Below are 12525 nucleotides of genomic sequence, written 5' to 3'. Positions count from 1 at the left end.
TGCAGAGGGCCAGGGCTTTTGTCTTCCTGAGAGCACCACTTTCAGTATTTAAAGATCTTAACAAAGGTGTTACAGTTACTGCTATACAACAAACCATACCAAAACCTAGTGAATTAACACAATCATGATTTTTAATATGTCTGATCGTTTTGTGGGTCAGCCTGGAGATTTCCAAGCCGATTCTGCCTGCACTCACATATGTGTTGTTTCAGCTAGAGATTTGGCTGGACTGGAAGGTGCAAAATGACCTCACTCACACGTTTGACCCTTGGTTCTGGCCTTTGGCTGAGATTCTTCAGTTTTTTCTCCATATGACCTCTCATCTGCCAGTAGGCTAGTTCAGCTGCCTTCCCTGGCTAAGGGAAGTTTTCCGAGAGAACCGAAGCAGAGGATGCAAAGCCTTTTAAAGCTCAACCCCGGAAGTTGCATTATGTCATTTCCGCCATATTCCATTGGCCAAAGCAAGTTATACTGGTCTAGATTCAAGAGGATGGAGAAACAGATTCCACAACCAGACGGCGGGCAAAGGGAAAGCCGCTCTGCAACATATCTTTGTCTTACTGAGATAGGAAGGGTTAGGAACGTTAAACAACTTCTGCAGTCCTTACAAGGATTTTGGACTTTATTGCTTGGAGCATCTCTAAAATATGCTAGTAACAGAGAATTATATGATCAGTTTGTGTTTTAGAGAGATGACTCTGAGAGCAGTGTGGAAGATGAAGAGAGGAAAGACAGAAGTTAGGCACAGTGTATTTAGAAAAATAATGCAGTTGTCCACCTGGAGATGACAAGGGCTTGAAGAGAGATTGAATGAGGAGATGGCTTATGGATTTTTAAATCTGACTCAGTGTTAGGCAAGTGTCAGAGTTTTATATAGCATGACAACTCACTATACCATGACTATATGGATATGTAATAAATTGTATATAACATCTCTAGTAATACATATATGTGTTGTAAAACTATATCAAGTGAAAGGAAGGGAATGATGAGCACAGAGTTTGGGATGATGACTGTCTTAGATGAGGGATGTAAACTATTATAAAAGTTTTGGACTTGTGATTGGGTAGTAGACTCATATGTGCTTGTTATATTGCTACAAAAAGAGAAAGCAAAGAGAAATAGATAGTTGTAGACCAAAGGTGTAAGCATAGTGTGAAACAGGGATTGTTCTTTATATATCTGATCCATGAAGGAAAATGATAATGCTGATCTGCTTTGTGGATCAGCTTTCCTCCTTCCTTCCTCCTTCCTCCCTTCCTTCCTCCTCCCTTCCTTCCTCCTTCCTTCCTTCCTCCTTCCTTCCTTCCTCCTTCCTTCCTTCCTCCTTCCTTCCTTCCTTCCTCCTTCCTTCCTTCCTCCTTCCTTCCTTCCTCCTTCCTTCCTTCCTCCTTCCTTCCTTCCTTCCTCCTTCCTTCCTTCCTCCTTCCTTCCTTCTTCCTTCCTTCCTTCCTCCTTCCTTCCTTCCTCCTTCCTTCCTTCCTCCCTTCCTTCCTTCCTCCCTTCCTTCCCCTCCTCCCTCCCTCCCTCCCTTCCTTCCCCTCCTTCCTTCCCTTCCTTCCTTCCTCTCCTCCCTCCCACCCTCCATCTCTTCTTTCTTCTTTCTTTCTTTCTTCTTTCTCTTTCTTTCTTTCTTTCTTTCTTTCTTTCTTTCTTTCTTTCTGTGATTTGTCTTATCTTTTTTAGTTAATAGCTAGTCAATGCCATTCAATAAGTCTGAGTACTTTAAAAGGTCCTGAGAATACCATAAAAGAGTACAAACCACATTCTAGTCTCCAGAGATGTGATGTCTAGGACAATGGCTATAAGTTACTTGTGGCTTTAAGCACTTGAACTGTGGATAGTATAACGAAGGAGCTAAATTTCCAATTTTATATAATTTTAACAATTTTTTAACAATTAAAATATTTTTCCGTTAAATATAACCATTGTTTCAGTGTTACTGCATTTCACTTAACATCTTGAAAATTTAGCATCCAAGTTGATATGTGTGATAAGCATAAGATACACATTGAACCTGGAATATGGTTAGACAAACAGATTTTAGAAGCAAAAAAGATCCATTATGTTTTGGACATGTGGAAAGAGGATTTAGTATAAGGAAAGAATGTAAAATATTGCATTAATAATCTTTATATTTATCCCCTGAGAAAATGATACTTTTTAACATATTAGGCCAAATAAAATTTATGATTAAAACTAATCTCACCTTCCTTACTATTTTTAATACGGCTGCCAGAAAAATTAAAATTCCATATATTGTTCTTATTTGCTTGTAGTTGACAGCACTGCCCTGGGATCTTTTTATTTCTTAGGCAAAAATACAAAGCATGAACTTGGAAAAACTGTACCTGCCATGTGACCTCATGAACATCAAAAGAGAAAAATGTTCTTCTCCGGCTCTCTGACTTTTTAAGTTGTTAGCCGTCATTGACTCTTCCTAATGTGGGTGGTCACAGCCCGGGGTCGGTGAGGTCTATTCCCAGCACCAAACAGAGGCTATGGAGTAGAAGGTCAGAGGGGTCTGTTTGGGGCAGTGTCATCTAGACAGACAGCTCTCATGACTGAGGAGAGGCCGCGGCTTGGCTTCTCTGTTTAATCAATCTTGGCAGCCCTTTATTGCTTGCTTGACTAAAACATGGCCGGAATTATTGCTTTAAAGGACATTTCTCTATCAGTTCTTTGCAGAGCAGAGAATTCTCAGGGCCACACAAATTACCTGTGGATATGCCAATGATGTAAAAGGCAGGAGTGATGGGTGGGAAGAATAAAACAGAAATGTAAGAGCTCAAAAGCGACCCAAGCCCTCTCGTCATGGGGTCAGGATGTCACTCGGAGTACCGGGTCTCTCTTTAGAGTCTGAATTTGATCCTCTCAGAGAGGAGACACGTAGGGATAGAAGAAGGAGTCCAGACAGGGTGTGTGTGTACACAACACAAACATATATAACCTAAAAAATTGTGCCCTTCCAAATGAAGACCCACACCATAAATGTCTGATTTCATTGAACATTTACCCAGTGCCTGACACAAGTCGGTGGTTTGGTTGTAGATGGAAGGGAAAGAGGAATCGAGGATAAATACTGGCCTGAGTATTCAAACTGGCCAGTTTCTGGCCTGAGCAACTTGGTTGTGCCATTTACTGAGATGCCGAAGGTTTGGATCCAAGGTCGAGGAGTTAGAAATGAGAGCCGCTGTGGACCTGTAAATTCGGTAAAAATCTCTTGATCTGGTTGAGCTTTCGTCGTGTTTTGTTTGAAATCTTCTCCAGATGACTCCACAGGGCAGCCAGGGTTGAGAACACTGGGATCTCATGGGTCTGGAATATGGTGGGATAAATAGGTTTCAGAAGAAAAACGATCCACTCTACTTTGGACATATGAAAAAGAAGAAATGAGTCCGATTCAGGGATCCGAACCGAAGCCTCAGCCCTGTAATCTTGCAGAGGTGCTACCCCATTTAGCCTGTTTGCTCACCTGTGAAATGAAGAGGTTGGACTAGTGCAATCTCTTAGCTGCTCCTAGGTGACTAGGGATCCCCATCTTTGCCAATATCCTCCGAGTGGTACAAGGTATGGCACAGTGGTTAAAAACATGGATTTGAACCCAGCACTAACTACCACTTCCCACGTCTCTGACACCAGACATATCAACCTGTCTTATGATGGATTTCCTTGGCTGAAAGAAAAAAAAAAAGGATCGCAGTACCTAACACCCCAAGTCCTTACAAAGGCTAACCAAATCGATACCCATGAAGTACTTAGCACAATGACTCTCACCTCAAAGCTGGTCAGTGAACGTGGCTCATTATTGTTATGCCCTTTTACGTTCTTGTTATTTACCTTGTCTGATTCAGTTGATTTTACATACTTGGCTAATTTCTCTACAGATTCGCAAGGACATATTCCCCCCCGCCCCCATGCTCGAACTAAAACAGGAGATTACAAAAACCTCCACAATGAGTGGAGTTAATTATCATTCATTCTCCACCCTCAGAATCTGTGAGACTGTACTTGAATAGTGGAATTATCCCTGGGAGCTTTCCAAAGCATTTCAGTACAAAATCTTTACTTAAAAAAGAGAAAATAAATCTCCCATAAGAATACATTACTTCATTTGGAAAGTAAAACAGTAATAATTGCTTTATTCGCTTATAACAATTTCACCGTCCCAAACTTACCCGCAAACACGTATCTTTTGGTCTGGAAGTCTCGCTGCCAGAGAGCTTATTTACACATTTGCAAGGAGGGGAAGAGAAGGAGTAGATATTCATCGTGCTAAGCCTTGTGCTGTGCTTTTTAATTAGATTTTTAACAGCCAGGCAACGTTTCGAATGCATAGACTCTTTTGAACCTTAAAAACATCTATTTTAGGTGTATGTAATTATTTACTTCTAAAAGTGGGTGCTGGGTGCACAGATTTTTGTTCTGTTTTTCTGCACCTTTCCCTACGTCTGAAATGGTTCATTAGGCTTTTGTTTTGCAGCGGCATCTGCTGCGTGACCCCAGTCTCACAAAGAACCACGTTGCTTCCTGGTGCTACGTTCAGACCTTTTGTGCCTTATTTTGTCTTTTTCCACACTTATTTATGTTTGGGGGATAAATGCTAAATGCACGTTTAGTGCCTGCCCAGGAGGCATTTCTGGCCTGCCGGGCAGTTTCTGAGGCCACTTCAGTAATCACTCCTTCTGTTGAAAACACACTGGGAAGTTGCATGACCCGGACTGCCGTGCGCCAAGCTGGAGCCTGGTTGGACTAAATAGTTTTGGATTCAGGAGGACCGTTTCCCATCAGGAAGACTGGAATTAACTAGCCACAGTCAGCATGTCCCCACAGAAGACAAATGCCTCTCCAGTAACAGCCCTTTCAGCCGGTAAATAGACCTGACATTTAGGCATCTATCGCTCCTTTTGCACTAATAAGTCTGACTGGAGGCCCAGAAGTCATTACGGGAGTGAGAGCTTTTAATGAGCTCTAGGAGAAGAATATGGCTGAAAAAACACATTACCTGCAGTTAAGCAGCACCAAGGATGCTAATGTTAAAATTTATGAGAAAAGTGCTTGAGGAAGGCCTGAGCCGTTATAAAAGCTAGGCATAATTTCTGTTTTAGAAAAAAAAAATCAGATCATTCTTTTAAAAAAGGTCTACCCTAGAGTTTACTGAAACCTCATATTAGGTTTTATTCTAGATTTTTTTTGCACCCTTTCATCTCCACAATGGTTAAAGCTTAGGCTGAAGAATGGGCGGTGGGAGCATGTGGTGAGCTGATAAATGTATCCACTGGCTTATTTTTCTGCCAAAAAAAAAAAAAAAAGTGCATGGTCTCCCCAACTGTTTTACCAACTAAGGGCCACAGATTCTCATCCGTTCTTTAACCCATCCATGTATTTAATTATTCACTTAACAAACACTTTTTAATTCAGTACTTACAGAGTGCCTGGTAATCTGATGTGTGAAGAGATTAATAAAACATCTCATTTTCCCCAGGGAATTTAAATGCACACACCATTTACTCTCTTACATAGTGAACTTACGGCTCAAAGCACAGATACACCTGGGTTTGAGTTTGGGTTGTCCCGGTTGTTTATACTTCCTAAACGCAGGTTAACCATGCAATGCCTTGTCCACAGCAGAACACTTCTGAGAGACAAAAGAAGTCTCATTAATGTTTTTGTTATCGGTTACTGCAGAGACAACCTTAAAACCCAGTGGCTTACAGCAGGCATTGTCACCATCTCTCATGATTCTCGTGTTGAGCGAGCTTGGCAAGGTGGTTCTCACTGGTAGTCTTTCCTATGTTTTTTGGCTGACGATGACTGCAAAGGCAGTATGGTACACACAACATTCTGTGACTGAAGGAGTCGTAGCACAGCCTGGAGTGAAAGGGCTGGATGAAGAGACTCTACCTCGATGGGAAATGACAATTAGAGTCGGGGGAAATGAATGACAGTGGGTGGCCCTCTTGGAGAGAAGCTATCTCAATGACTACGCTAGGAAAAGAGAGAGAGCGCAGGGTTTTTCCAGTGATTGTCATCCAACCTCAATCTCCTTATCGGTAGAATACGGTAATAATAATATAACTCCCATTGGCTTGTAATGAGGATTAAACAAAATAATCCAGGTAAAACTGGAAGACCGTATCTGGCACAGAGTGAGCAGGTAAGGGGTTCCAGCTGTTACGTAGCCTCAGGTTGACCACACTCTTCTCCATTTCCATGGCGACAGCCCTGGTTTAGGCCCTTTGTCACCTCTCATGTGGTGGCACAGTTTTTGGACCAGTCTTGCTGTTTCCATGTTCATTTCTCATCTATCTGTCTGTCCTTCAGATACATAGTAGTTCATTTCTGCAAGTACCATTCTATCACTGCCCCCCCACACCCCTGTCTGACACCTTCAGCAGGTCCTCACTCGTCACACTGTCAGAAAAATCTAAATTTCTGACCTGTGCCCAAACACACTGACCACATATAGCTATAGTTGTTGTGGATGTGTGCTTCCCTGCTCCCTGCCTGGCTCCAGGCTGCTCTTTCCACCAGGAGTGCCCTTTCCTGGGTCGTGTCCAACTCCCAATCCTTCAAGGTTTCTTCGGAAGCTGACAGTGTTCTCTCCTTCGTCTGCATCCGCGTTTCATCTGTGCCTGCGGTAAGGCTCTGGAGACTTTCTGCTTTGCACTATGATCATGGGAATATGTGGATGTTTCAAGAACTGGAGGGAGAGAAGGAGGAAAGACAGATTGACGTGGAATGCTTTTGAAATAGCTAATTTTGTTTCCAGCTCAGTCATCATTTGGTTCTCTTTAAACTAGGCTGTTCATTGAGTGCCTTGAATAAAGGATGTGGCAGCAGAAAGATGGTTTTGAGATTCAAAATCCTAAAATGTGATCGGTAGAAATTACTCAAGGTGGGCACAGTAACTCTGGAATATATGAAGAGAGGAGCAAGGCTTCCATCTGTGACATGAGAAAATAATTTCTCCAGGCTTTGTCAAAGGGAAGGGTGCACAATGTGCAAAGGGGGACAGAATGTGTGGCCCCAGATGAGGGCCTCAGAACTGGAAGGACTGTATAGGAGGAGTAGACTCAGAATTTGGGGAAGGCTCGGGCGCCTGGGTGGCTCAGTCGGTTAGGTGTCCGACTTCAGCTCAGGTCATGATCTCACAGTTCGTGGGTTCGAGCCCCACATCGGGCTCTGTGCTGACAGCTCGGAGCCTAGAGCCTGTTTCGATTCTGTGTCTCCCTCTCTCTCTGCCCCTCACCTGCTCACACTCTGTCTCTCTCTGTCTCTCAAAAACAAATAAACAAAAGAAAAGAAAAGAATTTAGGGAAGGCTCAGTTTCTCTTGAGTGAGCACTGTTCTGTCCATCTGAGGGGCTACACTCATGATGCTGTCAGTGTCCAAAGCACGTCCAGGACTGCCTATGGACAGATACCCATGTCTGCCTTACCCTTTGCTTGGTTCTTGACTGAACAATTACCCTCACTGTCCTTGAGTTCTCCTTCATGCATGAGAAAGGGTGAGCCCTGGTCATTGATGGATGGTGGATGTATAGAAAGAAATAATGTCTGTAACTGTGCTTGGTGGGCACAAGCAGATTCAACGTAAGAACTGGGCTGAGACAGGGACCAATCAATCTTAACATTGCACAATTATTGTCATGAATAATAATACATAAATACTTACGGAATGAAAGCCTACCGCTGAAGGCACAATGGCATTATTTAGTTTCTGCACCAGAGATTTGCCTCTTCTCTCCCATTCATTTATTTAACCAACCTTTTGTTTATGTTCATATACACTTATTGACATTTCTTTTATGCCTTGGGTTATAATCCAATGTTACCTTGTGCTTTTTTTTTTTTTTTTTTTTGCTCAAATTGTTTTAGCTTTGGCTAAACAGTTCACTCCTGTGTCCCTTTGATACACCCCCATTGTTGTTTTGAGCACTTCCCTACTTTTGGCACAAGGTTCTTCATGCCCATCTCGTATTCTTTGTACTCCAATCCTAGAATAAGCCATTTCTCCTGGGTGCCCTTTTCTCTTTTACTGGAATGGCATTAGAAACCAAGATCTGGACACTAAGTGGGCTTTGCCTTTTAATTTAGGAAAGGAAGTTCTTTATAGAAGACTCCTATTTCAATCTCAACACTGGGCTAGGAAATAAAGTATGAGTCCCCTTACCTTCAATAGTGGAAGAAGGTATAGTTAGGGATGCATGTGAAGTAAACCAACCTACAAGATTTGCTACCATGAGAGAGCCAACCATCACACACCCAGGTTTTCAAACCAGACTACAATGAACACCTCCCTGACTTACTTGGAAATTTGGGACACTTCATTATTGCGAAATTTTATGTTCCTATTTCAGCCCTAAGTGCAGACTAGTAATCAACACGATATAAATGTATTTGGATTTCAGCCACTTATAATAATGATGATGATAGTAACCAATGTTTGTGAAGTGCTTAGATAAGCCAGGGACTACAGCAAGGATTTTGCATGCATTATCAGCTTGGTTCCTCAAAAAAATCCCTAGGCACTATTATCTTCAGAGGAGGCAGCTGAGGCTTGGGAACATCAGTGGTTTGTCGAAGCTAACAGCTAACAAAGTGGAGCTGAAATTTGAAGCTGAGCAGCCTTTAACAAGGACCTCAGCCTCAAGGACTCTGTGACTGCCTTGGCCATTTATAAGGAAAGGCATTGCATATGGGGGTATGGCATCTGCAGAATCTGTTGCAAGACCCATTGCCGGATAGTCACATAGAGCACATAAAAGCTGGTATGTGCTCTACGGGGCGTGGGATATCCATGTGCTTAGACCTATCATGCCACAAGTGATTTCACCCCATCAGAACTCAGCCATACTTGCCTCATGCGTGAGTCACACACGTAGAGTGGTTTGTTTATGAAAGGTATGAGAACTCAGACTCCAGTCCAAGATGATATAGCAATTCATAAACAACATAAACTGGTTGAAAAAGCGAGGACCCATTCGTTTAGTGACTACTAAGATGAGGTTATACCTATCACAAAACTGTCTGCAAGCGACAAAGAATATGACAAGAGCAGGGTATTTGGATCAGGCTCTGCAGAAAATGAACAAGTAGAGGTAGAGGAAAACAAGTTATTTCATATGTGGCTTTCGCTTAGGACTTCTCTCAGTCTGGTAGAGCCACCCCTGATTTTATATCCTGGGTTTCAGTCCCAACTAAACCCCAAATCGGTGGGGCACCTACATCACGCGCGTCTTGGCAGTCCATCATTAATGACATGGCAACGCACTGGTATAAGTGAACGCGATCCTGACTTAGCCTGAGTTTGAATCCTGCCCTGACCAGGTGTGTCATTTTGGGCAAGATATGTAACCTCTCCCCGTACCTCAGATTCCCCATCTGTAAAATGGAGATTATAATGGTTCTTGCCTTCGAGGATTACTGTACCATGAGCGATAATGTTTCGTTAAATGTGTTTATAACATTAGTCAATTCATTCTGATATAAATTTTGGTAATAAAATAGGTGAATTATTTCTGTATAGTTTATTGATCATAAATATGTATTAAAATTAACTTTTTGGGTAAGTAACACTGTACTTTTTAAGTGAATCTCTTCCATCAGAATATGCCAAACATAACTTCACTTAGCCTTTGCTTGACGATGTCATAATCATCATGGATGTCATGAATCTTCAGTTTGAGATATGCAGTTCTGCCACTCCTGACCCTCCAGGACCCCTGCCTGCCATTCTAACCTCATCTATTTCCTCTACACACACCCAGTGTTTCAGAGAGTGTGGCTCCTCTATTTACCCAACCCTGTCTCCTCTCTATGAGATTTCATGGAAATGCTCTTCTGCCTCAAATATTTTACTTTCTGTCCTTTATTCTTCTGATCAAACTTTGTATGTGTAATTCAAGACCCATCTCAGATATCACCTTTCCCAGTCTTCCTTCCCCTGACTTTCAGAGTTAGATATATCTCCCCTGTGCATCTATGGAAGGCTGAACATACCCATAGAATGATATCTATCTCAAGTATCATAGTTCTTTGCTTTTTTTTTCTATACATATTGGATTCTTTTTTTTAATGTTTTTTATTTATTTTTGAGAGAGACAGCACAAGCAGGGGAGGGGCAGAGAAAGAGGGAGACGCAGAGTCTGAAGCAGGCTCCAGTCTCTGAGCTGTCAGCACAGAGCCCGACATGGGGCTAGAACTCGTGAACTGTGAGATCATGACCTGAGCCAAAGTCAGACACTTAACTGAGCCACCCAGGTGCTCCTCCCATTGGATTCTGACCTCCATAAACTATTTTACACTCATCTTTGGATACCCAGTGCCCATCAAAAAAACTGCAATTTAATAGTCTCTTTATATATGCTTACATGAATAAACAGACATAAAAGCACATTGAGATTTCCCTTTTATCTAAGCAAAAGTGAGACCACACTGGGTCCAATAAATGGATAGCAGTGACATATTTTATGTGCATCATTTGAAGTGATTTTTGTATTTCCATAGGCAATTATTGAGTGCCCAACTACATGCAAGGCACTGGTTCAATTTGAAGAGCAGAAGGGAAAAGACCTTGTTGTATTCTTTTCCATGGTAGGAAGATTCTACCCCTTACCACTGAGTTCCTCATTCCTCTCCAAGAAAAAGGAATTGCTCCTTCAGTCAGAGTCTATAATTTGTCTGCCTTTCTATCCCACGACTCAAAGGAAGGAGGGAATCAGAAGGTCCCACCTAAGCCTCAAACTTGATATATACACTTTACTCAAGTTTTATTGGAGCTTTGCTCTAGGAATTGCATGGTGCTATGCCACTAAATAAAGTAGTACTTCGTTTTCCATGTGACAATGGCTCTTTTATATACAGCTCTCCAAGAAACTGTCTTTGGTTGGGGTGGGGGTTTTGGGGGCTGGAGAGAGGATGGAGAAAGTAGAGATAAATTATGCAGCAGGATTCAGGCTTTTCTGTGTTTCTAGCTGTACCATCAAAAAACTACTGAAATTCATTCCTCCATGAAAGAAAAGACACATGAACCAACATCATCTCATCCTTGCCCTCTCAAGATTGCAATTTAATGACCTTATGAAATCTACGTGAATGAGAAGAGCTGGTACATTAGTTTCCTAGGGCTGCTGTAATAAGGACCACAGCCTGGATAGCTTAAAACAACAGAAATGTATTGTCTCACAGGAGAGGAGGCCAGAAGTCTAAAACCAAGGTGTTAAAAGGATTGGTTCCTTCAGAGGATGGTGAGGGAGAATCTGTCCCATACCTGTCTCCTAATTTCTGGCTGTCTTCCATTCTGGGCATTCTTTGGTTGTAGATGCACTATCCTGATCTTCACGTGGGTGTCACATGGCATTCTCCCTTGTGTGGTGTCTGTGTCTTTCTGTGTTCTCTCTCCCTCTAAGAACACCAGTCATTAGATTGAGGACCCACTCCAAACTCAGGATGATTTAATTTTGAGATTAATTACATCTGCAAAGACCCTTTTCTTTTTCTTTTTTAGTTTCAAGTTTTTATTTAAGTTCCTGTCAAATAACACACAGTGTGATATTAGTTTCAAGAGTAGAATTTGGTGATTCATCACTTACATACAATACCCAATGCTCATCACAATAAATGCCCTCCTTAGTACCCATCACCCATCTAGCCCCCCACCCCCACCCTGCACCTTCCCTCCATAAACCCTCAGTTTGTTCTCCATAGTTAAAAGTCTGTTTTATGGTTTACCTGTTTCTTTCCCCTTTGCGTTCATCTGTTTTGTTTCTTAAATTCCATGTAATGAGTGAAATCATATGGTACTTTTCTTTCTCTGACTGACTTATTTTGCTTGGCATAATCCACTCTCGCTCCATTTATATCATTGCAAATGGCAAGATTCCATTCTCTTTTTTTATGGCTGAGTAATATGCCATTGTGTGTGTATGTATGTGTGTAACGAATATATACCAACTCCTTTATCCATTAATCAGTGGATGGACATCATTTGAGCTCTTCCTATAGTTTGGTTATTGTTGATAATGCTACTATAAACATTGGGCTGCATGTGTCTCTTCAAGTCAGTATTTTTGTATCCTTTTGGTAAATACCTACTAGTGTAATTTCTGGATTTGTAGGATAATTCTATTTTTAAACTTTTGAGTAATTTCCATACTGTTTTCCAGAGAGGCTGCACCAGTTTGTATTCCCATCAACAGTATAAGAGGATTCCCCTTTCTCTGCATCTTCATTAACATCTGTTGTTTCCTATGTTGTTAATTTTAGTCATTCCGACGGGTATAAGGCTGTATCTCATCGTGGTTTTGATTTGCATTTCCCTGATTATGAGTGATATTGAGCATCTTTTCATATGTCTGTGAGCTATCTGTATGTAAAGACCCTATTTCAAATAAGGTCACACTGTGAGGTTCTGGGTGAGCAGAAATTTCTAGGGGACACTCATCAACCCACCACAGCTTCTTAAGACAAATGATAGAAAATGGTGTTATAAGCATGCTGTATGTGAAAGAGACATTGATCT

At 41.7% G+C, this 12525-nt stretch overlaps 1 long non-coding RNA gene across 1 annotated transcript; it reads right to left on the bottom strand.

The window, feature by feature from the left end:
- Positions 1-5329: 5329 nt before the first annotated feature.
- LOC147571844 (uncharacterized) lies at positions 5330-11512 on the bottom strand. The gene is made up of 3 exons (XR_015246864.1): positions 11275-11512; positions 5716-6703; positions 5330-5638 (listed from the first exon to the last, which is right to left on the bottom strand). It is a non-coding gene; the product is annotated as an uncharacterized LOC147571844 (long non-coding RNA).
- Positions 11513-12525: the final 1013 nt, after the last annotated feature.

The sequence above is a fragment of the Puma concolor genome, chromosome F2 (genome assembly GCF_028749965.1).
Source record: "Puma concolor isolate L17-30 chromosome F2, mPumCon1.1.hap2, whole genome shotgun sequence".
Classification (NCBI taxonomy): domain Eukaryota; kingdom Metazoa; phylum Chordata; class Mammalia; order Carnivora; family Felidae; genus Puma; species Puma concolor.
The sequence above is the reverse complement of the archived record's forward strand: the minus strand, read 5'-3'. Positions and strand labels throughout refer to the sequence as shown.